At 38.0% G+C, this 24,982-nt stretch overlaps 21 non-coding genes across 21 annotated transcripts; all 21 read left to right on the top strand.

Annotated features, from left to right (window-relative positions):
* The first annotated feature begins 1,503 nt into the window (after window positions 1-1,503).
* On the top strand, window positions 1,504-1,585 carry TRNAL-UAG (transfer RNA leucine (anticodon UAG)). Its single transcript has one exon. It is a non-coding gene; the product is annotated as a tRNA-Leu (tRNA).
* Window positions 1,586-3,823: 2,238 nt separating this feature from the next.
* TRNAL-UAG (transfer RNA leucine (anticodon UAG)) lies at window positions 3,824-3,905 on the top strand. Its single transcript has one exon. It is a non-coding gene; the product is annotated as a tRNA-Leu (tRNA).
* An 888-nt stretch (window positions 3,906-4,793) lies between these two features.
* Window positions 4,794-4,875, top strand: TRNAL-UAG (transfer RNA leucine (anticodon UAG)). The gene has a single exon. It is a non-coding gene; the product is annotated as a tRNA-Leu (tRNA).
* An 888-nt stretch (window positions 4,876-5,763) lies between these two features.
* On the top strand, window positions 5,764-5,845 carry TRNAL-UAG (transfer RNA leucine (anticodon UAG)). The gene has a single exon. It is a non-coding gene; the product is annotated as a tRNA-Leu (tRNA).
* Window positions 5,846-6,640: 795 nt separating this feature from the next.
* TRNAL-UAG (transfer RNA leucine (anticodon UAG)) lies at window positions 6,641-6,722 on the top strand. Its single transcript has one exon. It is a non-coding gene; the product is annotated as a tRNA-Leu (tRNA).
* Window positions 6,723-7,611: 889 nt separating this feature from the next.
* Window positions 7,612-7,693, top strand: TRNAL-UAG (transfer RNA leucine (anticodon UAG)). The gene has a single exon. It is a non-coding gene; the product is annotated as a tRNA-Leu (tRNA).
* A 795-nt stretch (window positions 7,694-8,488) lies between these two features.
* On the top strand, window positions 8,489-8,570 carry TRNAL-UAG (transfer RNA leucine (anticodon UAG)). The gene has a single exon. It is a non-coding gene; the product is annotated as a tRNA-Leu (tRNA).
* Window positions 8,571-9,457: 887 nt separating this feature from the next.
* TRNAL-UAG (transfer RNA leucine (anticodon UAG)) lies at window positions 9,458-9,539 on the top strand. The gene has a single exon. It is a non-coding gene; the product is annotated as a tRNA-Leu (tRNA).
* Window positions 9,540-10,427: 888 nt separating this feature from the next.
* TRNAL-UAG (transfer RNA leucine (anticodon UAG)) lies at window positions 10,428-10,509 on the top strand. The gene has a single exon. It is a non-coding gene; the product is annotated as a tRNA-Leu (tRNA).
* Window positions 10,510-11,397: 888 nt separating this feature from the next.
* TRNAL-UAG (transfer RNA leucine (anticodon UAG)) lies at window positions 11,398-11,479 on the top strand. The gene has a single exon. It is a non-coding gene; the product is annotated as a tRNA-Leu (tRNA).
* An 888-nt stretch (window positions 11,480-12,367) lies between these two features.
* On the top strand, window positions 12,368-12,449 carry TRNAL-UAG (transfer RNA leucine (anticodon UAG)). The gene has a single exon. It is a non-coding gene; the product is annotated as a tRNA-Leu (tRNA).
* Window positions 12,450-14,242: 1,793 nt separating this feature from the next.
* TRNAL-UAG (transfer RNA leucine (anticodon UAG)) lies at window positions 14,243-14,324 on the top strand. Its single transcript has one exon. It is a non-coding gene; the product is annotated as a tRNA-Leu (tRNA).
* Window positions 14,325-15,212: 888 nt separating this feature from the next.
* On the top strand, window positions 15,213-15,294 carry TRNAL-UAG (transfer RNA leucine (anticodon UAG)). The gene has a single exon. It is a non-coding gene; the product is annotated as a tRNA-Leu (tRNA).
* A 1,793-nt stretch (window positions 15,295-17,087) lies between these two features.
* TRNAL-UAG (transfer RNA leucine (anticodon UAG)) lies at window positions 17,088-17,169 on the top strand. Its single transcript has one exon. It is a non-coding gene; the product is annotated as a tRNA-Leu (tRNA).
* An 888-nt stretch (window positions 17,170-18,057) lies between these two features.
* TRNAL-UAG (transfer RNA leucine (anticodon UAG)) lies at window positions 18,058-18,139 on the top strand. Its single transcript has one exon. It is a non-coding gene; the product is annotated as a tRNA-Leu (tRNA).
* Window positions 18,140-19,027: 888 nt separating this feature from the next.
* Window positions 19,028-19,109, top strand: TRNAL-UAG (transfer RNA leucine (anticodon UAG)). Its single transcript has one exon. It is a non-coding gene; the product is annotated as a tRNA-Leu (tRNA).
* A 1,717-nt stretch (window positions 19,110-20,826) lies between these two features.
* Window positions 20,827-20,908, top strand: TRNAL-UAG (transfer RNA leucine (anticodon UAG)). Its single transcript has one exon. It is a non-coding gene; the product is annotated as a tRNA-Leu (tRNA).
* Window positions 20,909-21,441: 533 nt separating this feature from the next.
* Window positions 21,442-21,523, top strand: TRNAL-UAG (transfer RNA leucine (anticodon UAG)). Its single transcript has one exon. It is a non-coding gene; the product is annotated as a tRNA-Leu (tRNA).
* Window positions 21,524-22,411: 888 nt separating this feature from the next.
* Window positions 22,412-22,493, top strand: TRNAL-UAG (transfer RNA leucine (anticodon UAG)). Its single transcript has one exon. It is a non-coding gene; the product is annotated as a tRNA-Leu (tRNA).
* An 888-nt stretch (window positions 22,494-23,381) lies between these two features.
* TRNAL-UAG (transfer RNA leucine (anticodon UAG)) lies at window positions 23,382-23,463 on the top strand. Its single transcript has one exon. It is a non-coding gene; the product is annotated as a tRNA-Leu (tRNA).
* An 888-nt stretch (window positions 23,464-24,351) lies between these two features.
* TRNAL-UAG (transfer RNA leucine (anticodon UAG)) lies at window positions 24,352-24,433 on the top strand. The gene has a single exon. It is a non-coding gene; the product is annotated as a tRNA-Leu (tRNA).
* The last annotated feature ends 549 nt before the right edge of the window (window positions 24,434-24,982 follow it).

Genomic DNA, 24,982 nt, shown 5'->3' with positions numbered 1-24,982 from the left:
CCCACCGTGAAAAAAAGGCATAAAAAAATGAAACCAACTGTACGTGTTCCAGTTAAATCACCCAAAACATTTCTTAAAACGTCTACTTAATTGGATAAAACAACAACTCACTTTGATAATTCCATAAATGTATTTGTGCTTACTCCAAAGGAATCGTCTACCTAATTGGATAAAACAACATCTCACTTTGAGAATTCCAAAATGTATTTGTACTTACTTCAAAGGAATCATTCCTCTGCTGTAGGTAAAATCTCCTCTACTCAAGTCTCAGTCAAAGATTTCTTGTCCTTTGTGGTTTTCAAACAACAACAACAGAAATTGCAGGTACTTGTGACCCTTCGACAGACAATTTAACCCCACCGTGAAAAGAAGTGGGAAAAAAACTGAAACCAACTGTACGTGTTCCTGATAATAAGCTGTATGCCTGTAATCGAAGGTAGCGTGGCCGAGCGGTCTAAGGCGCTGGATTTAGGCTCATAAAGGTAAAATTTGCCACGCATGAACAGCTGTTAATCAAGCCAATAATAACTCTTATAGAAAAGAACATCCTGCTTCAGCTTTAAAGCACCCAAAACATTTCTTAAGACGTCTACTGAATTGGATAAAACAACACCTCACTTTGAGAATTCCAAAATGTATTTGTACTTACTGCAAATGAATCATTCCTCTGCTGCAGGTAAAATCTCCTCTTCTCAAGTCTCGGTAGAAGACCTCTAGTCCATTGTGGTTTTTAAACGACAACAACAGAAATTGCAGGTACTCGTCACGCTTCGATAGACAATTTACCCCCACCGTGAAAAAAAGGCAGAAAAAAATGAAACCAACTGTACGTGTTCCAGTTAAATCACCCAAAACATTTCTTAAAACGTCTACTTTATTGGATAAAACAACAACTCACTTTGATAATTCCATAAATGTATTTGTACTTACTGCAAATGAATCATTCCTCTGCTGCAGGTAAAATCTCCTCTTTTCAAGTCTCGGTAGAAGACCTCTAGTCCATTGTGGTTTTTAAACGACAACAACAGAAATTGCAGGTACTCGTCACGCTTCGAAAGACAATTTACCCCCACCGTGAAAAAAAGGCATAAAAAAATGAAACCAACTGTACGTGTTCCAGTTAAATCACCCAAAACATTTCTTAAAACGTCTACTTAATTGGATAAAACAACAACTCACTTTGATAATTCCATAAATGTATTTGTGCTTACTCCAAAGGAATCGTCTACCTAATTGGATAAAACAACATCTCACTTTGAGAATTCCAAAATGTATTTGTACTTACTTCAAAGGAATCATTCCTCTGCTGTAGGTAAAATCTCCTCTACTCAAGTCTCAGTCAAAGATTTCTTGTCCTTTGTGGTTTTCAAACAACAACAACAGAAATTGCAGGTACTTGTGACCCTTCGACAGACAATTTAACCCCACCGTGAAAAGAAGTGGGAAAAAAACTGAAACCAACTGTACGTGTTCCTGATAATAAGCTGTGTGCCTGTAATCGAAGGTAGCGTGGCCGAGCGGTCTAAGGCGCTGGATTTAGGCTCCAGTCTCTTTGGAGGCGTGGGTTCAAATCCCACCGCTGCCAAATATTAAATTTTTAGTGTATTGTGCATTATTCATAAAGGCCAAATTGTCCATTTGTCAACTCATATGATCACTGAAAACAAAGTCACGTTCATGGCTCTTTTCGTCTGGGATTTAAAATGGGCTTTTTTTTTTACTTCAAAGTGGCAAGTAAAATTTGCCACGCATGAACAGCTGTTAATCAAGCCAATAATAACTCTTATAGAAAAGAACATCCTGCTTCAGCTTTAAAGCACCCAAAACATTTCTTAAGACGTCTACTGAATTGGATAAAACAACACCTCACTTTGAGAATTCCAAAATTTATTTGTACTTACTGCAAATGAATCAATCCTCTGCTGCAGGTAAAATCTCCTCTTCTCAAGTCTCCGTAGAAGACCTCTAGTCCATTGTGGTTTTTAAACGACAACAACAGAAATTGCAGGTACTCGTCACGCTTCGAAAGACAATTTACCCCCACCGTGAAAAAAAGGCATAAAAAAATGAAACCAACTGTACATGTTCCAGTTAAATCACCCAAAACATTTCTTAAAACGTCTACTTTATTGGATAAAACAACAACTCACTTTGATAATTCCATAAATGTATTTGTACTTACTGCAAATGAATCATTCCTCTGCTGCAGGTAAAATCTCCTCTTTTCAAGTCGCGGTAGAAGACCTCTAGTCCATTGTGGTTTTTAAACGACAACAACAGAAATTGCAGGTACTCGTCACGCTTCGAAAGACAATTTACCCCCACCGTGAAAAAAAGGCATAAAAAAATGAAACCAACTGTACGTGTTCCAGTTAAATCACCCAAAACATTTCTTAAAACGTCTACTTAATTGGATAAAACAACAACTCACTTTGATAATTCCATAAATGTATTTGTGCTTACTCCAAAGGAATCGTCTACCTAATTGGATAAAACAACATCTCACTTTGAGAATTCCAAAATGTATTTGTACTTACTTCAAAGGAATCATTCCTCTGCTGTAGGTAAAATCTCCTCTACTCAAGTCTCAGTCAAAGATTTCTTGTCCTTTGTGGTTTTCAAACAACAACAACAGAAATTGCAGGTACTTGTGACCCTTCGACAGACAATTTAACCCCACCGTGAAAAGAAGTGGGAAAAAAACTGAAACCAACTGTACGTGTTCCTGATAATAAGCTGTATGCCTGTAATCGAAGGTAGCGTGGCCGAGCGGTCTAAGGCGCTGGATTTAGGCTCATAAAGGTAAAATTTGCCACGCATGAACAGCTGTTAATCAAGCCAATAATAACTCTTATAGAAAAGAACATCCTGCTTCAGCTTTAAAGCACCCAAAACATTTCTTAAGACGTCTACTGAATTGGATAAAACAACACCTCACTTTGAGAATTCCAAAATGTATTTGTACTTACTGCAAATGAATCATTCCTCTGCTGCAGGTAAAATCTCCTCTTCTCAAGTCTCGGTAGAAGACCTCTAGTCCATTGTGGTTTTTAAACGACAACAACAGAAATTGCAGGTACTCGTCACGCTTCGATAGACAATTTACCCCCACCGTGAAAAAAAGGCAGAAAAAAATGAAACCAACTGTACGTGTTCCAGTTAAATCACCCAAAACATTTCTTAAAACGTCTACTTTATTGGATAAAACAACAACTCACTTTGATAATTCCATAAATGTATTTGTACTTACTGCAAATGAATCATTCCTCTGCTGCAGGTAAAATCTCCTCTTTTCAAGTCTCGGTAGAAGACCTCTAGTCCATTGTGGTTTTTAAACGACAACAACAGAAATTGCAGGTACTCGTCACGCTTCGAAAGACAATTTACCCCCACCGTGAAAAAAAGGCATAAAAAAATGAAACCAACTGTACGTGTTCCAGTTAAATCACCCAAAACATTTCTTAAAACGTCTACTTAATTGGATAAAACAACAACTCACTTTGATAATTCCATAAATGTATTTGTGCTTACTCCAAAGGAATCGTCTACCTAATTGGATAAAACAACATCTCACTTTGAGAATTCCAAAATGTATTTGTACTTACTTCAAAGGAATCATTCCTCTGCTGTAGGTAAAATCTCCTCTACTCAAGTCTCAGTCAAAGATTTCTTGTCCTTTGTGGTTTTCAAACAACAACAACAGAAATTGCAGGTACTTGTGACCCTTCGACAGACAATTTAACCCCACCGTGAAAAGAAGTGGGAAAAAAACTGAAACCAACTGTACGTGTTCCTGATAATAAGCTGTGTGCCTGTAATCGAAGGTAGCGTGGCCGAGCGGTCTAAGGCGCTGGATTTAGGCTCCAGTCTCTTTGGAGGCGTGGGTTCAAATCCCACCGCTGCCAAATATTACATTTTTAGTGTATTGTGCATTATTCATAAAGGCCAAATTGTCCATCTGTCAACTCATATGATCACTGAAAACAGAGTCACGTTCATGGCTCTTTTTGTTTGGGATTTAAAATGGGCTTTTTTTTTACTTCAAAGTGGCAAGTAAAATTTGCCACGCATGAACAGCTGTTAATCAAGACAATAATAACTCTTATAGAAAAGAACATCCTGCTTCAGCTTTAAAGCACCCAAAACATTTCTTAAGACGTCTACTGAATTGGATAAAACAACACCTCACTTTGAGAATTCCAAAATGTATTTGTACTTACTGCAAATGAATCATTCCTCTGCTGCAGGTAAAATCTCCTCTTCTCAAGTCTCGGTAGAAGACCTCTAGTCCATTGTGGTTTTTAAACGACAACAACAGAAATTGCAGGTACTCGTCACGCTTCGAAAGACAATTTACCCCCACCGTGAAAAAAAGGCAGAAAAAAATGAAACCAACTGTACGTGTTCCAGTTAAATCACCCAAAACATTTCTTAAAACGTCTACTTTATTGGATAAAACAACAACTCACTTTGATAATTCCATAAATGTATTTGTGCTTACTCCAAAGGAATCGTCTACCTAATTGGATAAAACAACATCTCACTTTGAGAATTCCAAAATGTATTTGTACTTACTTCAAAGGAATCATTCCTCTGCTGTAGGTAAAATCTCCTCTACTCAAGTCTCAGTCGAAGATTTCTTGTCCTTTGTGGTTTTCAAACAACAACAACAGAAATTGCAGGTACTTGTGACCCTTTGACAGACAATTTAACCCCACCGTGAAAAGAAGTGGGAAAAAAACTGAAACCAACTGTACGTGTTCCTGATAATAAGCTGTGTGCCTGTAATCAAAGGTAGCGTGGCCGAGCGGTCTAAGGCGCTGGATTTAGGCTCCAGTCTCTTTGGAGGCGTGGGTTCAAATCCCACCGCTGCCAAATATTACATTTTTAGTGTATTGTGCATTATTCATAAAGGCCAAATTGTCCATTTGTCAACTCATATGATCACTGAAAACAGAGTCACGTTCATGGCTCTTTTTGTTTGGGATTTAAAATGGGCTTTTTTTTAACTTCAAAGTGGCAAGTAAAATTTGCCACGCATGAACAGCTGTTAATCAAGCCAATAATAACTCTTATAGAAAAGAACATCCTGCTTCAGCTTTAAAGCACCCAAAACATTTCTTAAGACGTCTACTGAATTGGATAAAACAACACCTCACTTTGAGAATTCCAAAATGTATTTGTACTTACTGCAAATGAATCATTCCTCTGCTGCAGGTAAAATCTCCTCTTCTCAAGTCTCGGTACAAGACCTCTAGTCCATTGTGGTTTTTAAACGACAACAACAGAAATTGCAGGTACTCGTCACGCTTCGAAAGACAATTTACCCCCACCGTGAAAAAAAGGCAGAAAAAAATGAAACCAACTGTACGTGTTCCAGTTAAATCACCCAAAACATTTCTTAAAACGTCTACTTAATTGGATAAAACAACAACTCACTTTGATAATTTCATAAATGTATTTGTGCTTACTCCAAAGGAATCGTCTACCTAATTGGATAAAACAACATCTCACTTTGAGAATTCCAAAATGTATTTGTACTTACTTCAAAGGAATCATTCCTCTGCTGTAGGTAAAATCTCCTCTACTCAAGTCTCAGTCGAAGATTTCTTGTCCTTTGTGGTTTTCAAACAACAACAACAGAAATTGCAGGTACTTGTGACCCTTCGACAGACAATTTAACCCCACCGTGAAAAGAAGTGGGAAAAAAACTGAAACCAACTGTACGTGTTCCTGATAATAAGCTGTGTGCCTGTAATCGAAGGTAGCGTGGCCGAGCGGTCTAAGGCGCTGGATTTAGGCTCCAGTCTCTTTGGAGGCGTGGGTTCAAATCCCACCGCTGCCAAATATTACATTTTTAGTGTATTGTGCATTATTCATAAAGGCCAAATTTCATAAAGGTAAAATTTGCCACGCATGAACAGCTGTTAATCAAGCCAATAATAACTCTTATAGAAAAGAACATCCTGCTTCAGCTTTAAAGCACCCAAAACATTTCTTAAGACGTCTACTGAATTGGATAAAACAACACCTCACTTTAAGAATTCCTAAATTTATTTGTACTTACTGCAAATGAATCATTCCTCTGCTGCAGGTAAAATCTCCTCTTCTCAAGTCTCGGTAGAAGACCTCTAGTCCATTGTGGTTTTTAAACGACAACAACAGAAATTGCAGGTACTCGTCACGCTTCGAAAGACAATTTACCCCCACCGTGAAAAAAAGGCAGAAAAAAATGAAACCAACTGTACGTGTTCCAGTTAAATCACCCAAAACATTTCTTAAAACGTCTACTTAATTGGATAAAACAACAACTCACTTTGATAATTTCATAAATGTATTTGTGCTTACTCCAAAGGAATCGTCTACCTAATTGGATAAAACAACATCTCACTTTGAGAATTCCAAAATGTATTTGTACTTACTTCAAAGGAATCATTCCTCTGCTGTAGGTAAAATCTCCTCTACTCAAGTCTCAGTCGAAGATTTCTTGTCCTTTGTGGTTTTCAAACAACAACAACAGAAATTGCAGGTACTTGTGACCCTTCGACAGACAATTTAACCCCACCGTAAAAAGAAGTGGGAAAAAAACTGAAGCCAACTGTACGTGTTCCTGATAATAAGCTGTGTGCCTGTAATCGAAGGTAGCGTGGCCGAGCGGTCTAAGGCGCTGGATTTAGGCTCCAGTCTCTTTGGAGGCGTGGGTTCAAATCCCACTGCTGCCAAATATTACATTTTTAGTGTATTGTGCATTATTCATAAAGGCCAAATTGTCCATTTGTCAACTCATATGATCACTGAAAACAGAGTCACGTTCATGGCTCTTTTTGTTTGGGATTTAAAATGGGCTTTTTTTTTTACTTCAAAGTGGCAAGTAAAATTTGCCACGCATGAACAGCTGTTAATCAAGCCAATAATAACTCTTATAGAAAAGAACATCCTGCTTCAGCTTTAAAGCACCCAAAACATTTCTTAAGACGTCTACTGAATTGGATAAAACAACACCTCACTTTGAGAATTCCAAAATGTATTTGTACTTACTGCAAATGAATCATTCCTCTGCTGCAGGTAAAATCTCCTCTTCTCAAGTCTCGGTAGAAGACCTCTAGTCCATTGTGGTTTTTAAACGACAACAACAGAAATTGCAGGTACTCGTCACGCTTCGAAAGACAATTTACCCCCACCGTGAAAAAAAGGCAGAAAAAAATTAAACCAACTGTACGTGTTCCAGTTAAATCACCCAAAACATTTCTTAAAACGTCTACTTAATTGGATAAAACAACAACTCACTTTGATAATTCCATAAATGTATTTGTGCTTACTCCAAAGGAATCGTCTACCTAATTGGATAAAACAACATCTCACTTTGAGAATTCCAAAATGTATTTGTACTTACTTCAAAGGAATCATTCCTCTGCTGTAGGTAAAATCTCCTCTACTCAAGTCTCAGTCGAAGATTTCTTGTCCTTTGTGGTTTTCAAACAACAACAACAGAAATTGCAGGTACTTGTGACCCTTCGACAGACAATTTAACCCCACCGTGAAAAGAAGTGGGAAAAAAACTGAAACCAACTGTACGTGTTCCTGATAATAAGCTGTGTGCCTGTAATCGAAGGTAGCGTGGCCGAGCGGTCTAAGGCGCTGGATTTAGGCTCCAGTCTCTTTGGAGGCGTGGGTTCAAATCCCACCGCTGCCAAATATTACATTTTTAGTGTATTGTGCATTATTCATAAAGGCCAAATTTCATAAAGGTAAAATTTGCCACGCATGAACAGCTGTTAATCAAGCCAATAATAACTCTTATAGAAAAGAACATCCTGCTTCAGCTTTAAAGCACCCAAAACATTTCTTAAGACGTCTACTGAATTGGATAAAACAACACCTCACTTTGAGAATTCCAAAATGTATTTGTACTTACTGCAAATGAATCATTCCTCTGCTGCAGGTAAAATCTCCTCTTCTCAAGTCTCGGTAGAAGACCTCTAGTCCATTGTGGTTTTTAAACGACAACAACAGAAATTGCAGGTACTCGTCACGCTTCGAAAGACAATTTACCCCCACCGTGAAAAAAAGGCAGAAAAAAATGAAACCAACTGTACGTGTTCCAGTTAAATCACCCAAAACATTTCTTAAAACGTCTACTTTATTGGATAAAACAACAACTCACTTTGATAATTCCATAAATGTATTTGTGCTTACTCCAAAGGAATCGTCTACCTAATTGGATAAAACAACATCTCACTTTGAGAATTCCAAAATGTATTTGTACTTACTTCAAAGGAATCATTCCTCTGCTGTAGGTAAAATCTCCTCTACTCAAGTCTCAGTCGAAGATTTCTTGTCCTTTGTGGTTTTCAAACAACAACAACAGAAATTGCAGGTACTTGTGACCCTTCGACAGACAATTTAACCCCACCATAAAAAGAAGTGGGAAAAAAACTGAAGCCAACAGTACGTGTTCCTGATAATAAGCTGTGTGCCTGTAATCGAAGGTAGCGTGGCCGAGCGGTCTAAGGCGCTGGATTTAGGCTCCAGTCTTTTTGGAAGCGTGGGTTCAAATCCCACCGCTGCCAAATATTACATTTTTAGTGTATTGTGCATTATTCATAAAGGCCAAATTGTCCATTTGTCAACTCATATGATCACTGAAAACAGAGTCACGTTCATGGCTCTTTTTGTTTGGGATTTAAAATGGGCTTTTTTTTACTTCAAAGTGGCAAGTAAAATTTGCCACGCATGAACAGCTGTTAATCAAGCCAATAATAACTCTTATAGAAAAGAACATCCTGCTTCAGCTTTAAAGCACCCAAAACATTTCTTAAGACGTCTACTGAATTGGATAAAACAACACCTCACTTTGAGAATTCCAAAATGTATTTGTACTTACTGCAAATGAATCATTCCTCTGCTGCAGGTAAAATCTCCTCTTCTCCAGTCTCGGTAGAAGACCTCTAGTCCATTGTGGTTTTTAAACGACAACAACAGAAATTGCAGGTACTCGTCACGCTTCGAAAGACAATTTACCCCCACCGTGAAAAAAAGGCAGAAAAAAATGAAACCAACTGTACGTGTTCCAGTTAAATCACCCAAAACATTTCTTAAAACGTCTACTTAATTGGATAAAACAACAACTCACTTTGATAATTCCATAAATGTATTTGTGCTTACTCCAAAGGAATCGTCTACCTAATTGGATAAAACAACATCTCACTTTGAGAATTCCAAAATGTATTTGTACTTACTTCAAAGGAATCATTCCTCTGCTGTAGGTAAAATCTCCTCTACTCAAGTCTCAGTCGAAGATTTCTTGTCCTTTGTGGTTTTCAAACAACAACAACAGAAATTGCAGGTACTTGTGACCCTTCGACAGACAATTTAACCCCACCGTGAAAAGAAGTGGGAAAAAAACTGAAACCAACTGTACGTGTTCCTGATAATAAGCTGTGTGCCTGTAATTGAAGGTAGCGTGGCCGAGCGGTCTAAGGCGCTGGATTTAGGCTCCAGTCTCTTTGGAGGCGTGGGTTCAAATCCCACCGCTGCCAAATATTACATTTTTAGTGTATTGTGCATTATTCATAAAGGCCAAATTGTCCATTTGTCAACTCATATGATCACTGAAAACAGAGTCACGTTCATGGCTCTTTTTGTTTGGGATTTAAAATGGGCTTTTTTTTTACTTCAAAGTGGCAAGTAAAATTTGCCACGCATGAACAGCTGTTAATCAAGCCAATAATAACTCTTATAGAAAAGAACATCCTGCTTCAGCTTTAAAGCACCCAAAACATTTCTTAAGACGTCTACTGAATTGGATAAAACAACACCTCACTTTGAGAATTCCAAAATGTATTTGTACTTACTGCAAATGAATCATTCCTCTGCTGCAGGTAAAATCTCCTCTTCTCAAGTCTCGGTAGAAGACCTCTAGTCCATTGTGGTTTTTAAACGACAACAACAGAAATTGCAGGTACTCGTCACGCTTCGAAAGACAATTTACCCCCACCGTGAAAAAAAGGCAGAAAAAAATGAAACCAACTGTACGTGTTCCAGTTAAATCACCCAAAACATTTCTTAAAACGTCTACTTAATTGGATAAAACAACAACTCACTTTGATAATTCCATAAATGTATTTGTGCTTACTCCAAAGGAATCGTCTACCTAATTGGATAAAACAACATCTCACTTTGAGAATTCCAAAATGTATTTGTACTTACTTCAAAGGAATCATTCCTCTGCTGTAGGTAAAATCTCCTCTACTCAAGTCTCAGTCGAAGATGTCTTGTCCTTTGTGGTTTTCAAACAACAACAACAGAAATTGCAGGTACTTGTGACCCTTCGACAGACAATTTAACCCCACCATAAAAAGAAGTGGGAAAAAAACTGAAGCCAACAGTACGTGTTCCTGATAATAAGCTGTGTGCCTGTAATCGAAGGTAGCGTGGCCGAGCGGTCTAAGGCGCTGGATTTAGGCTCCAGTCTCTTTGGAGGCGTGGGTTCAACTCCCACCGCTGCCAAATATTACATTTTTAGTGTATTGTGCATTATTCATAAAGGCCAAATTGTCCATTTGTCAACTCATATGATCACTGAAAACAGAGTCAAGTTCATGGCTCTTTTTGTTTGGGATTTAAAATGGGCTTTTTTTTTACTTCAAAGTGGCAAGTAAAATTTGCCACGCACTAACAGCTGTTAATCAAGCCAATAATAACTCTTATAGAAAAGAACATCCTGCTTCAGCTTTAAAGCACCCAAAACATTTCTTAAGACGTCTACTGAATTGGATAAAACAACACCTCACTTTGAGAATTCCAAAATGTATTTGTACTTACTGCAAATGAATCATTCCTCTGCTGCAGGTAAAATCTCCTCTTCTCCAGTCTCGGTAGAAGACCTCTAGTCCATTGTGGTTTTTAAACGACAACAACAGAAATTGCAGGTACTCGTCACGCTTCGAAAGACAATTTACCCCCACCGTGAAAAAAAGGCAGAAAAAAATGAAACCAACTGTACGTGTTCCAGTTAAATCACCCAAAACATTTCTTAAAACGTCTACTTAATTGGATAAAACAACAACTCACTTTGATAATTCCATAAATGTATTTGTGCTTACTCCAAAGGAATCGTCTACCTAATTGGATAAAACAACATCTCACTTTGAGAATTCCAAAATGTATTTGTACTTACTTCAAAGGAATCATTCCTCTGCTGTAGGTAAAATCTCCTCTACTCAAGTCTCAGTCGAAGATTTCTTGTCCTTTGTGGTTTTCAAACAACAACAACAGAAATTGCAGGTACTTGTGACCCTTCGACAGACAATTTAACCCCACCATAAAAAGAAGTGGGAAAAAAACTGAAGCCAACAGTACGTGTTCTTGATAATAAGCTGTGTGCCTGTAATCGAAGGTAGCGTGGCCGAGCGGTCTAAGGCGCTGGATTTAGGCTCCAGTCTCTTTGGAGGCGTGGGTTCAAATCCCACCGCTGCCAAATATTACATTTTTAGTGTATTGTGCATTATTCATAAAGGCCAAATTGTCCATTTGTCAACTCATATGATCACTGAAAACAGAGTCACGTTCATGGCTCTTTTTGTTTGGGATTTAAAATGGGCTTTTTTTTTACTTCAAAGTGGCAAGTAAAATTTGCCACGCATGAACAGCTGTTAATCAAGCCAATAATAACTCTTATAGAAAAGAACATCCTGCTTCAGCTTTAAAGCACCCAAAACATTTCTTAAGACGTCTACTGAATTGGATAAAACAACACCTCACTTTGAGAATTCCAAAATGTATTTGTACTTACTGCAAATGAATCATTCCTCTGCTGCAGGTAACATCTCATCTTCTCAAGTCTCGGTAGAAGACCTCTAGTCCATTGTGGTTTTTAAACGACAACAACAGAAATTGCAGGTACTCGTCACGCTTCGAAAGATAATTTACCCCCACCGTGAAAAAAAGGCAGAAAAAAATGAAACCAACTGTACGTGTTCCAGTTAAATCACCCAAAACATTTCTTAAAACGTCTACTTAATTGGATAAAACAACAACTCACTTTGATAATTCCATAAATGTATTTGTGCTTACTCCAAAGGAATCGTCTACCTAATTGGATAAAACAACATCTCACTTTGAGAATTCCAAAATGTATTTGTACTTACTTCAAAGGAATCATTCCTCTGCTGTAGGTAAAATCTCCTCTACTCAAGTCTCAGTCGAAGATTTCTTGTCCTTTGTGGTTTTCAAACAACAACAACAGAAATTGCAGGTACTTGTGACCCTTCGACAGACAATTTAACCCCACCGTGAAAAGAAGTGGGAAAAAAACTGAAACCAACTGTACGTGTTCCTGATAATAAGCTGTGTGCCTGTAATCGAAGGTAGCGTGGCCGAGCGGTCTAAGGCGCTGGATTTAGGCTCTAGTCTCTTTGGAAGCGTGGGTTCAAATCCCACCGCTGCCAAATATTACATTTTTAGTGTATTGTGCATTATTCATAAAGGCCAAATTGTCCATTTGTCAACTCATATGATCACTGAAAACAGAGTCACGTTCATGGCTCTTTTTGTTTGGGATTTAAAATGGGCTTTTTTTTTACTTCAAAGTGGCAAGTAAAATTTGCCACGCACGAACAGCTGTTAATCAAGCCAATAATAACTCTTATAGAAAAGAACATCCTGCTTCAGCTTTAAAGCACCCAAAACATTTCTTAAGACGTCTACTGAATTGGATAAAACAACACCTCACTTTGAGAATTCCAAAATGTATTTGTACTTACTGCAAATGAATCATTCCTCTGCTGCAGGTAAAATCTCCTCTTCTCAAGTCTCGGTAGAAGACCTCTAGTCCATTGTGGTTTTTAAACGACAACAACAGAAATTGCAGGTACTCGTCACGCTTCGAAAGACAATTTACCCCCACCGTGAAAAAAAGGCAGAAAAAAATGAAACCAACTGTACGTGTTCCAATTAAATCACCCAAAACATTTCTTAAAACGTCTACTTAATTGGATAAAACAACAACTCACTTTGATAATTCCATAAATGTATTTGTGCTTACTCCAAAGGAATCGTCTACCTAATTGGATAAAACAACATCTCACTTTGAGAATTCCAAAATGTATTTGTACTTACTTCAAAGGAATCATTCCTCTGCTGTAGGTAAAATTTCCTCTACTCAAGTCTCAGTCGAAGATTTCTTGTCCTTTGTGGTTTTCAAACAACAACAACAGAAATTGCAGGTACTTGTGACCCTTCGACAGACAATTTAACCCCACCGTAAAAAGAAGTGGGAAAAAAACTGAAACCAACTGTACGTGTTCCTGTGTGCCTGTAATCGAAGGTAGCGTGGCCGAGCGGTCTAAGGCGCTGGATTTAGGCTCCAGTTTCTCGGCATTATTCATAAAGGCCAAATTGTCCATTTGTCAACTCATATGATCACTGAAAACAGAGTCACGTTCATGGCTCTTTTTGTTTGGGATTTAAAATGGGCTTTTTTTTTTACTTCAAAGTGGCAAGTAAAATTTGCCACGCATGAACAGCTGTTAATCAAGCCAATAATAACTCTTATAGAAAAGAACATCCTGCTTCAGCTTTAAAGCACCCAAAACATTTCTTAAGACGTCTACTGAATTGGATAAAACAACACCTCACTTTGAGAATTCCAAAATGTATTTGTACTTACTGCAAATGAATCATTCCTCTGCTGCAGGTAAAATCTCCTCTTCTCCAGTCTCGGTAGAAGACCTCTAGTCCATTGTGGTTTTTAAACGACAACAACAGAAATTGCAGGTACTCGTCACGCTTCGAAAGACAATTTACCCCCACCGTGAAAAAAAGGCAGAAAAAAATGAAACCAACTGTACGTGTTCCAGTTAAATCACCCAAAACATTTCTTAAAACGTCTACTTAATTGGATAAAACAACAACTCACTTTGATAATTCCATAAATGTATTTGTGCTTACTCCAAAGGAATCGTCTACCTAATTGGATAAAACAACATCTCACTTTGAGAATTCCAAAATGTATTTGTACTTACTTCAAAGGAATCATTCCTCTGCTGTAGGTAAAATCTCCTCTACTCAAGTCTCAGTCGAAGATTTCTTGTCCTTTGTGGTTTTCAAACAACAACAACAGAAATTGCAGGTACTTGTGACCCTTCGACAGACAATTTAACCCCACCATAAAAAGAAGTGGGAAAAAAACTGAAGCCAACAGTACGTGTTCTTGATAATAAGCTGTGTGCCTGTAATCGAAGGTAGCGTGGCCGAGCGGTCTAAGGCGCTGGATTTAGGCTCCAGTCTCTTTGGAGGCGTGGGTTCAAATCCCACCGCTGCCAAATATTACATTTTTAGTGTATTGTGCATTATTCATAAAGGCCAAATTGTCCATTTGTCAACTCATATGATCACTGAAAACAGAGTCACGTTCATGGCTCTTTTTGTTTGGGATTTAAAATGGGCTTTTTTTTTACTTCAAAGTGGCAAGTAAAATTTGCCACGCATGAACAGCTGTTAATCAAGCCAATAATAACTCTTATAGAAAAGAACATCCTGCTTCAGCTTTAAAGCACCCAAAACATTTCTTAAGACGTCTACTGAATTGGATAAAACAACACCTCACTTTGAGAATTCCAAAATGTATTTGTACTTACTGCAAATGAATCATTCCTCTGCTGCAGGTAACATCTCATCTTCTCAAGTCTCGGTAGAAGACCTCTAGTCCATTGTGGTTTTTAAACGACAACAACAGAAATTGCAGGTACTCGTCACGCTTCGAAAGATAATTTACCCCCACCGTGAAAAAAAGGCAGAAAAAAATGAAACCAACTGTACGTGTTCCAGTTAAATCACCCAAAACATTTCTTAAAACGTCTACTTAATTGGATAAAACAACAACTCACTTTGATAATTCCATAAATGTATTTGTGCTTACTCCAAAGGAATCGTCTACCTAATTGGATAAAACAACATCTCACTTTGAGAATTCCAAAATGTATTTGTACTTACTTCAAAGGAATCATTCCTCTGCTGTAGGTAAAATCTCCTCTACTCAAGTCTCAGTCGAAGATTTCTTGTCCTTTGTGGTTTTCAAACAACAACAACAGAAATTGCAGGTACTTGTGACCCTTCGACAGACAATTTAACCCCACCGTGAAAAGAAGTGGGAAAAAAACTGAAACCAACTGTACGTGTTCCTGATAATAAGCTGTGTGCCTGTAATCGAAGGTAGCGTGGCCGAGCGGTCTAAGGCGCTGGATTTAGGCTCTAGTCTCTTTGGAAGCGTGGGTTCAAATCCCACCGCTGCCAAATATTACATTTTTAGTGTATTGTGCATTATTCATAAAGGCCAAATTGTCCATTTGTCAACTCATATGATCACTGAAAACAGAGTCACGTTCATGGCTCTTTTTGTTTGGGATTTAAAATGGGCTTTTTTTTTACTTCAAAGTGGCAAGTAAAATTTGCCACGCACGAACAGCTGTTAATCAAGCCAATAATAACTCTTATAGAAAAGAACATCCTGCTTCAGCTTTAAAGCACCCAAAACATTTCTTAAGACGTCTACTGAATTGGATAAAACAACACCTCACTTTGAGAATTCCAAAATGTATTTGTACTTACTGCAAATGAATCATTCCTCTGCTGCAGGTAAAATCTCCTCTTCTCAAGTCTCGGTAGAAGACCTCTAGTCCATTGTGGTTTTTAAACGACAACAACAGAAATTGCAGGTACTCGTCACGCTTCGAAAGACAATTTACCCCCACCGTGAAAAAAAGGCAGAAAAAAATGAAACCAACTGTACGTGTTCCAATTAAATCACCCAAAACATTTCTTAAAACGTCTACTTAATTGGATAAAACAACAACTCACTTTGATAATTCCATAAATGTATTTGTGCTTACTCCAAAGGAATCGTCTACCTAATTGGATAAAACAACATCTCACTTTGAGAATTCCAAAATGTATTTGTACTTACTTCAAAGGAATCATTCCTCTGCTGTAGGTAAAATTTCCTCTACTCAAGTCTCAGTCGAAGATTTCTTGTCCTTTGTGGTTTTCAAACAACAACAACAGAAATTGCAGGTACTTGTGACCCTTCGACAGACAATTTAACCCCACCGTAAAAAGAAGTGGGAAAAAAACTGAAACCAACTGTACGTGTTCCTGTGTGCCTGTAATCGAAGGTAGCGTGGCCGAGCGGTCTAAGGCGCTGGATTTAGGCTCCAGTTTCTCGGCATTATTCATAAAGGCCAAATTGTCCATTTGTCAACTCATATGATCACTGAAAACAGAGTCACGTTCATGGCTCTTTTTGTTTGGGATTTAAAATGGGCTTTTTTTTTTACTTCAAAGTGGCAAGTAAAATTTGCCACGCATGAACAGCTGTTAATCAAGCCAATAATAACTCTTATAGAAAAGAACATCCTGCTTCAGCTTTAAAGCACCCAAAACATTTCTTAAGACGTCTACTGAATTGGATAAAACAACACCTCACTTTGAGAATTCCAAAATGTATTTGTACTTACTGCAAATGAATCATTCCTCTGCTGCAGGTAAAATCTCCTCTTCTCAAGTCTCGGTAGAAGACCTCTAGTCCATTGTGGTTTTTAAACGACAACAACAGAAATTGCAGGTACTCGTCACGCTTCGAAAGACAATTTACCCCCACCGTGAAAAAAAGGCAGAAAAAAATGAAACCAACTGTACGTGTTCCAGTTAAATCACCCAAAACATTTCTTAAAACGTCTACTTAATTGGATAAAACAACAACTCACTTTGATAATTCCATAAATGTATTTGTGCTTACTCCAAAGGAATCGTCTACCTAATTGGATAAAACAACATCTCACTTTGAGAATTCCAAAATGTATTTGTACTTACTTCAAAGGAATCATTCCTCTGCTGTAGGTAAAATCTCCTCTACTCAAGTCTCAGTCGAAGATTTCTTGTCCTTTGTGGTTTTCAAACAACAACAACAGAAATTGCAGGTACTTGTGACCCTTCGACAGACAATTTAACCCCACCGTGAAAAGAAGTGGGAATAAAACTGAAACCATCTGTACGTGTTCCTGATAATAAGCTGTGTGCATGTAATCGAAGGTAGCATGGCCGAGCGGTCTAAGGCGCTGGATTTAGGCTCCAGTCTCTTTGGAGGCGTGGGTTCAAATCCCACCGCTGCCAAATATTACATTTTTAGTGTATTGTGCATTATTCATAAAGGCCAAATTGTCCATTTGTCAACTCATATGATCACTGAAAACAGAGTCACCTTCATGGCTCTTTTTGTTTGGGATTTAAAATGGGCTTTTTTTTTACTTCAAAGTGGCAAGTAAAATTTGCCACGCATGAACAGCTGTTAATCAAGCCAATAATAACTCTTATAGAAAAGAACATCCTGCTTCAGCTTTAAAGCACCCAAAACATTTCTTAAGACGTCTACTGAATTGGATAAAACAACACCTCACTTTGAGAATTCCAAAATGTATTTGTACTTACTGCAAATGAATCATTCCTCTGCTGCAGGTAAAATCTCCTCTTCTCAAGTCTCGGTAGAAGACCTCTAGTCCATTGTGGTTTTTAAACGACAACAACAGAAATTGCAGGTACTCGTCACGCTTCGAAAGACAATTTACCCCCACCGGGAAAAAAAGGCAGAAAAAAATGAAACCAACTGTACGTGTTCCAGTTAAATCACCCAAAACATTTCTTAAAACGTCTACTTAATTGGATAAAACAACAACTCACTTTGATAATTCCATAAATGTATTTGTGCTTACTCCAAAGGAATCGTCTACCTAATTGGATAAAACAACATCTCACTTTGAGAATTCCAAAATGTATTTGTACTTACTTCAAAGGAATCATTCCTCTGCTGTAGGTAAAATCTCCTCTACTCAAGTCTCAGTCGAAGATTTCTTGTCCTTTGTGGTTTTCAAACAACAACAACAGAAATTGCAGGTACTTGTGACCCTTCGACAGACAATTTAACCCCACCGTGAAAAGAAGTGGGAAAAAAACTGAAACCAACTGTACGTGTTCCTGATAATAAGCTGTGTGCCTGTAATCGAAGGTAGCGTGGCCGAGCGGTCTAAGGCGCTGGATTTAGGCTCCAGTCTCTTTGGAGGCGTGGGTTCAAATCCCACCGCTGCCAAATATTACATTTTTAGTGTATTGTGCATTATTTATAAAGGCCAAATTGTCCATTTGTCAACTCATATCATCACTGAAAACAGAGTCACGTTCATGGCTCTTTTTGTTTGGGATTTAAAATGGGCTTTTTTTTTACTTCAAAGTGGCAAGTAAAATTTGCCACGCATGAACAGCTGTTAATCAAGCCAATAATAACTCTTATAGAAAAGAACATCCTGCTTCAGCTTTAAAGCACCCAAAACATTTCTTAAGACGTCTACTGAATTGGATAAAACAACACCTCACTTTGAGAATTCCAAAATGTATTTGTACTTACTGCAAATGAATCATTCCTCTGCTGCAGGTAAAATCTCCTCTTCTCAAGTCTCGGTAGAAGACCTCTAGTCCATTGTGGTTTTTAAACGACAACAACAGAAATTGCAGGTACTCGTCACGCTTCGAAAGACAATTTACCCCCACCGTGAAAAAAAGGCAGAAAAAAATGAAACCAACTGTACGTGTTCCAGTTAAATCACCCAAAACATTTCTTAAAACGTCTACTTAATTGGATAAAACAACAACTCACTTTGATAATTCCATAAATGTATTTGTGCTTACTCCAAAGGAATCGTCTACCTAATTGGATAAAACAACATCTCACTTTGAGAATTCCAAAATGTATTTGTACTTACTTCAAAGGAATCATTCCTCTGCTGTAGGTAAAATCTCCTCTACTCAAGTCTCAGTCGAAGATTTCTTGTCCTTTGTGGTTTTCAAACAACAACAACAGAAATTGCAGGTACTTGTGACCCTTCGACAGACAATTTAACCCCACCATAAAAAGAAGTGGGAAAAAAACTGAAGCCAACAGTACGTGTTCTTGATAATAAGCTGTGTGCCTGTAATCGAAGGTAGCGTGGCCGAGCGGTCTAAGGCGCTGGATTTAGGCTCCAGTCTCTTTGGAGGCGTGGGTTCAAATCCCACCGCTGCCAAATATTACATTTTTAGTGTATTGTGCATTATTCATAAAGGCCAAATTGTCCATTTGTCAACTCATATGATCACTGAAAACAGAGTCACGTTCATGGCTCTTTTTGTTTGGGATTTAAAATGGGCTTTTTTTTTACTTCAAAGTGGCAAGTAAAATTTGCCACGCATGAACAGCTGTTAATCAAGCCAATAATAACTCTTATAGAAAAGAACATCCTGCTTCAGCTTTAAAGCACCCAAAACATTTCTTAAGACGTCTACTGAATTGGATAAAACAACACCTCACTTTGAGAATTCCAAAATATATTTGTACTTACTGCAAATGAAACATTCCTCTGCTGCAGGTAACATCTCATCTTCTCAAGTCTCGGTAGAAGACCTCTAGTCCATTGTGGTTTTTAAACGACAACAACAGAAATTGCAGGTACTCGTCACGCTTCGAAAGATAATTTACCCCCACCGTGAAAAAAAGGCAGAAAAAAATGAAACCAACTGTACGTGTTCCAGTTAAATAACCCAAAACATTTCTTAAAACGTCTACTTAATTGGATAAAACAACATCTCACTTTGAGAATTCCAAAATGTATTTGTACTTACTTCAAAGGAATCATTCCTCTGCTGTAGGTAAAATTTCCTCTACTCAAGTCTCAGTCGAAGATTTCTTGTCCTTTGTGGTTTTCAAACAACAACAACAGAAATTGCAGGTACTTGTGACCCTTCGACAGACAATTTAACCCCACCGTAAAAAGAAGTGGGAAAAAAACTGAAACCAACTGTACGTGTTCCTGTGTGCCTGTAATCGAAGGTAGCGTGGCCGAGCGGTCTAAGGCGCTGGATTTAGGCTCCAGTTTCTCGGCATTATTCATAAAGGCCAAATTGTCCATTTGTCAACTCATATGATCACTGAAAACAGAGTCACCTTCATGGCTCTTTTTGTTTGGGATTTAAAATGGGCTTTTTTTTTACTTCAAAGTGGCAAGTAAAATTTGCCACGCATGAACAGCTGTTAATCAAGCCAATAATAACTCTTATAGAAAAGAACATCCTGCTTCAGCTTTAAAGCACCCAAAACATTTCTTAAGACGTCTACTGAATTGGATAAAACAACACCTCACTTTGAGAATTCCAAAATGTATTTGTACTTACTGCAAATGAATCATTCCTCTGCTGCAGGTAAAATCTCCTCTTCTCAAGTCTCGGTAGAAGACCTCTAGTCCATTGTGGTTTTTAAACGACAACAACAGAAATTGCAGGTACTCGTCACGCTTCGAAAGACAATTTACCCCCACCGTGAAAAAAAGGCAGAAAAAAATGAAACCAACTGTACGTGTTCCAGTTAAATCACCCAAAACATTTCTTAAAACGTCTACTTAATTGGATAAAACAACAACTCACTTTGATAATTCCATAAATGTATTTGTGCTTACTCCAAAGGAATCGTCTACCTAATTGGATAAAACAACATCTCACTTTGAGAATTCCAAAATGTATTTGTACTTACTTCAAAGGAATCATTCCTCTGCTGTAGGTAAAATCTCCTCTACTCAAGTCTCAGTCGAAGATTTCTTGTCCTTTGTGGTTTTCAAACAACAACAACAGAAATTGCAGGTACTTGTGACCCTTCGACAGACAATTTAACCCCACCATAAAAAGAAGTGGGAAAAAAACTGAAGCCAACAGTACGTGTTCTTGATAATAACCAGTGTGCCTGTAATAGAAGGTAGCGTGGCCGAGCGGTCTAAGGCGCTGGATTTAGGCTCCAGTCTCTTTGGAGGCGTGGGTTCAAATCCCACCGCTGCCAAATATTACATTTTTAGTGTATTGTGCATTATTCATAAAGGCCAAATTGTCCATTTGTCAACTCATATGATCACTGAAAACAGAGTCACGTTCATGGCTCTTTTTGTTTGGGATTTAAAATGGGCTTTTTTTTTACTTCAAAGTGGCAAGTAAAATTTGCCACGCATGAACAGCTGTTAATCAAGCCAATAATAACTCTTATAGAAAAGAACATCCTGCTTCAGCTTTAAAGCACCCAAAACATTTCTTAAGACGTCTACTGAATTGGATAAAACAACACCTCACTTTGAGAATTCCAAAATGTATTTGTACTTACTTCAAAGGAATCATTCCTCTGCTGTAGGTAAAATCTCCTCTACTCAAGTCTCAGTCGAAGATTTCTTGTCCTTTGTGGTTTTCAAACAACAACAACAGAAATTGCAGGTACTTGTGACCCTTCGACAGACAATTTAACCCCACCATAAAAAGAAGTGGGAAAAAAACTGAAACCAACTGTACGTGTTCCTGATAATAAGCTGTGTGCCTGTAATCGAAGGTAGCGTGGCCGAGCGGTCTAAGGTGCTGGATTTAGGCTCCAGTCTCTTTGGAGGCGTGGGTTCAAATCCCACCGCTGCCAAATATTACATTTTTAGTGTATTGTGCATTATTCATAAAGGCCAAATTGTCCATTTGTCAACTCATATGATCACTGAAAACAGAGTCACGTTCATGGCTCTTTTTGTTTGGGATTTAAAATGGGCTTTTTTTTTACTTCAAAGTGGCAAGTAAAATTTGCCACGCATGAACAGCTGTTAATCAAGCCAATAATAACTCTTATAGAAAAGAACATCCTGCTTCAGCTTTAAAGCACCCAAAACATTTCTTAAGACGTCTACTGAATTGGATAAAACAACACCTCACTTTGAGAATTCCAAAATGTATTTGTACTTACTGCAAATGAATCATTCCTCTGCTGCAGGTAAAATCTCCTCTTCTCAAGTCTCGGTAGAAGACCTCTAGTCCATTGTGGTTTTTAAACGACAACAACAGAAATTGCAGGTACTCGTCACGCTTCGAAAGACAATTTACCCCCACCGTGAAAAAAAGGCAGAAAAAAATGAAACCAACTGTACGTGTTCCAGTTAAATCACCCAAAACATTTCTTAAAACGTCTACTTAATTGGATAAAACAACAACTCACTTTGATAATTCCATAAATGTATTTGTGCTTACTCCAAAGGAATCGTCTACCTAATTGGATAAAACAACATCTCACTTTGAGAATTCCAAAATGTATTTGTACTTACTTCAAAGGAATCATTCCTCTGCTGTAGGTAAAATCTCCTCTACTCAAGTCTCAGTCGAAGATTTCTTGTCCTTTGTGGTTTTCAAACAACAACAACAGAAATTGCAGGTACTTGTGACCCTTCGACAGACAATTTAACCCCACCATAAAAAGAAGTGGGAAAAAAACTGAAGCCAACAGTACGTGTTCTTGATAATAACCAGTGTGCCTGTAATAGAAGGTAGCGTGGCCGAGCGGTCTAAGGCGCTGGATTTAGGCTCCAGTCTCTTTGGAGGCGTGGGTTCAAATCCCACCGCTGCCAAATATTACATTTTTAGTGTATTGTGCATTATTCATAAAGGCCAAATTGTCCATTTGTCAACTCATATGATCACTGAAAACAGATTCACTTTCATGGCTCTTTTTGTTTGGGATTTAAAATGGGCTTTTTTTTTACTTCAAAGTGGCAAGTAAAATTTGCCACGCATGAACAGCTGTTAATCAAGCCAATAATAACTCTTATAGAAAAGAACATCCTGCTTCAGCTTTAAAGCACCCAAAACATTTCTTAAGACGTCTACTGAATTGGATAAAACAACACCTCACTTTGAGAATTCCAAAATGTATTTGTACTTACTGCAAATGAATCATTCCTCTGCTGCAGGTAAAATCTCATCTTCTCAAGTCTCGGTAGAAGACCTCTAGTCCATTGTGGTTTTTAAACGACAACAACAGAAATTGCAGGTACTCGTCACGCTTCGAAAGATAATTTACCCCCACCGTGAAAAAAAGGCAGAAAAAAATGAAACCAACTGTACGTGTTCCAGTTAAATCACCCAAAACATTTCTTAAAACGTCTACTTAATTGGATAAAACAACAACTCACTTTGATAATTCCATAAATGTATTTGTGCTTACTCCAAAGGAATTGTCTACCTAATTGGATAAAACAACATCTCACTTTGAGAATTCCAAAATGTATTTGTACTTACTTCAAAGGAATCATTCCTCTGCTGTAGGTAAAATCTCCTCTACTCAAGTCTCAGTCGAAGATTTCTTGTCCTTTGTGGTTTTCAAACAACAACAACAGAAATTGCAGGTACTTGTGACCCTTCGACAGACAATTTAACCCCACCGTGAAAAGAAGTGGGAAAAAAACTGAAACCAACTGTACGTGTTCCTGATAATAAGCTGTGTGCCTGTAATCGAAGGTAGTGTGGCCGAGCGGTCTAAGGCGCTGGATTTAGGCTCTAGTCTCTTTGGAAGCGTGGGTTCAAATCCCACCGCTGCCAAATATTACATTTTTAGTGTATTGTGCATTATTCATAAAGGCCAAATTGTCCATTTGTCAACTCATATGATCACTGAAAACAGAGTCACGTTCATGGCTCTTTTTGTTTGGGATTTAAAATTGGCTTTTTTTTTACTTCAAAGTGGCAAGTAAAATTTGCCACGCATGAACAGCTGTTAATCAAGCCAATAATAACTCTTATAGAAAAGAACATCCTGCTTCAGCTTTAAAGCACCCAAAACATTTCTTAAGACGTCTACTGAATTGGATAAAACAACACCTCACTTTCAGAATTCCAAAATGTATTTGTACTTACTGCAAATGAATCATTCCTCTGCTGCAGGTAAAATCTCCTCTTCTCAAGTCTCGGTAGAAGACCTCTAGTCCATTGTGGTTTTTAAACGACAACAACAGAAAATGCAGGTACTCGTCACGCTTCGAAAGACAATTTACCCCCACCGTGAAAAAAAGGCAGAAAAAAATGAAACCAACTGTACGTGTTCCAGTTAAATCACCCAAAACATTTCTTAAAACGTCTACTTAATTGGATAAAACAACAACTCCCTTTGATAATTCCATAAATGTATTTGTGCTTACTCCAAAGGAATCGTCTACCTAATTGGATAAAACAACATCTCACTTTGAGAATTCCAAAATGTATTTGTACTTACTTCAAAGGAATCATTCCTCTGCTGTAGGTAAAATCTCCTCTACTCAAGTCTCAGTCGAAGATTTCTTGTCCTTTGTGGTTTTCAAACAACAACAACAGAAATTGCAGGTACTTGTGACCCTTCGACAGACAATTTAACCCCACCGTGAAAAGAAGTGGGAAAAAAACTGAAACCAACTGTACGTGTTCCTGATAATAAGCTGTGTGCCTGTAATCGAAGGTAGCGTGGCCGAGCGGTCTAAGGCGCTGGATTTAGGCTCCAGTCTCTTTGGAGGCGTGGGTTCAAATCCCACCGCTGCCAAATATTACATTTTTAGTGTATTGTGCATTATTCATAAAGGCCAAATTGTCCATTTGTCAACTCATATGATCACTGAAAACAGTGTCACGTTCATGGCTCTTTTTGTTTGGGATTTAAAATGGGCTTTTTTTTTTACTTCAAAGTGGCAAGTAAAATTTGCCACGCATGAACAGCTGTTAATCAAGCCAATAATAACTCTTATAGAAAAGAACATCCTGCTTCAGCTTTAAAGCACCCAAAACATTTCTTAAGACGTCTACTGAATTGGATAAAACAACAACTCACTTTGAGAATTCCAAAATGTATTTGTACTTACTGCAAATGAATCATTCCTCTGCTGCAGGTAAAATCTCCTCTTCTCAAGTCTCAGTAGAAGACCTCTAGTCCATTGTTGTTTTTAAACGACAACAACAGAAATTGCAGGTACTCGTCACGCTTCGAAAGACAATTTACCCCCACCGTGAAAAAAAGGCAGAAAAAAATGAAACCAACTGCACGTGTTCCAGTTAAATCACCCAAAACATTTCTTAAAACGTCTACTTAATTGGA

Source organism: Pelobates fuscus, chromosome 3 (genome assembly GCF_036172605.1).
Source record: "Pelobates fuscus isolate aPelFus1 chromosome 3, aPelFus1.pri, whole genome shotgun sequence".
NCBI classification, from domain to species: Eukaryota; Metazoa; Chordata; class Amphibia; order Anura; family Pelobatidae; genus Pelobates; species Pelobates fuscus.
This window is presented reverse-complemented; position numbering and strand designations above follow the sequence as displayed.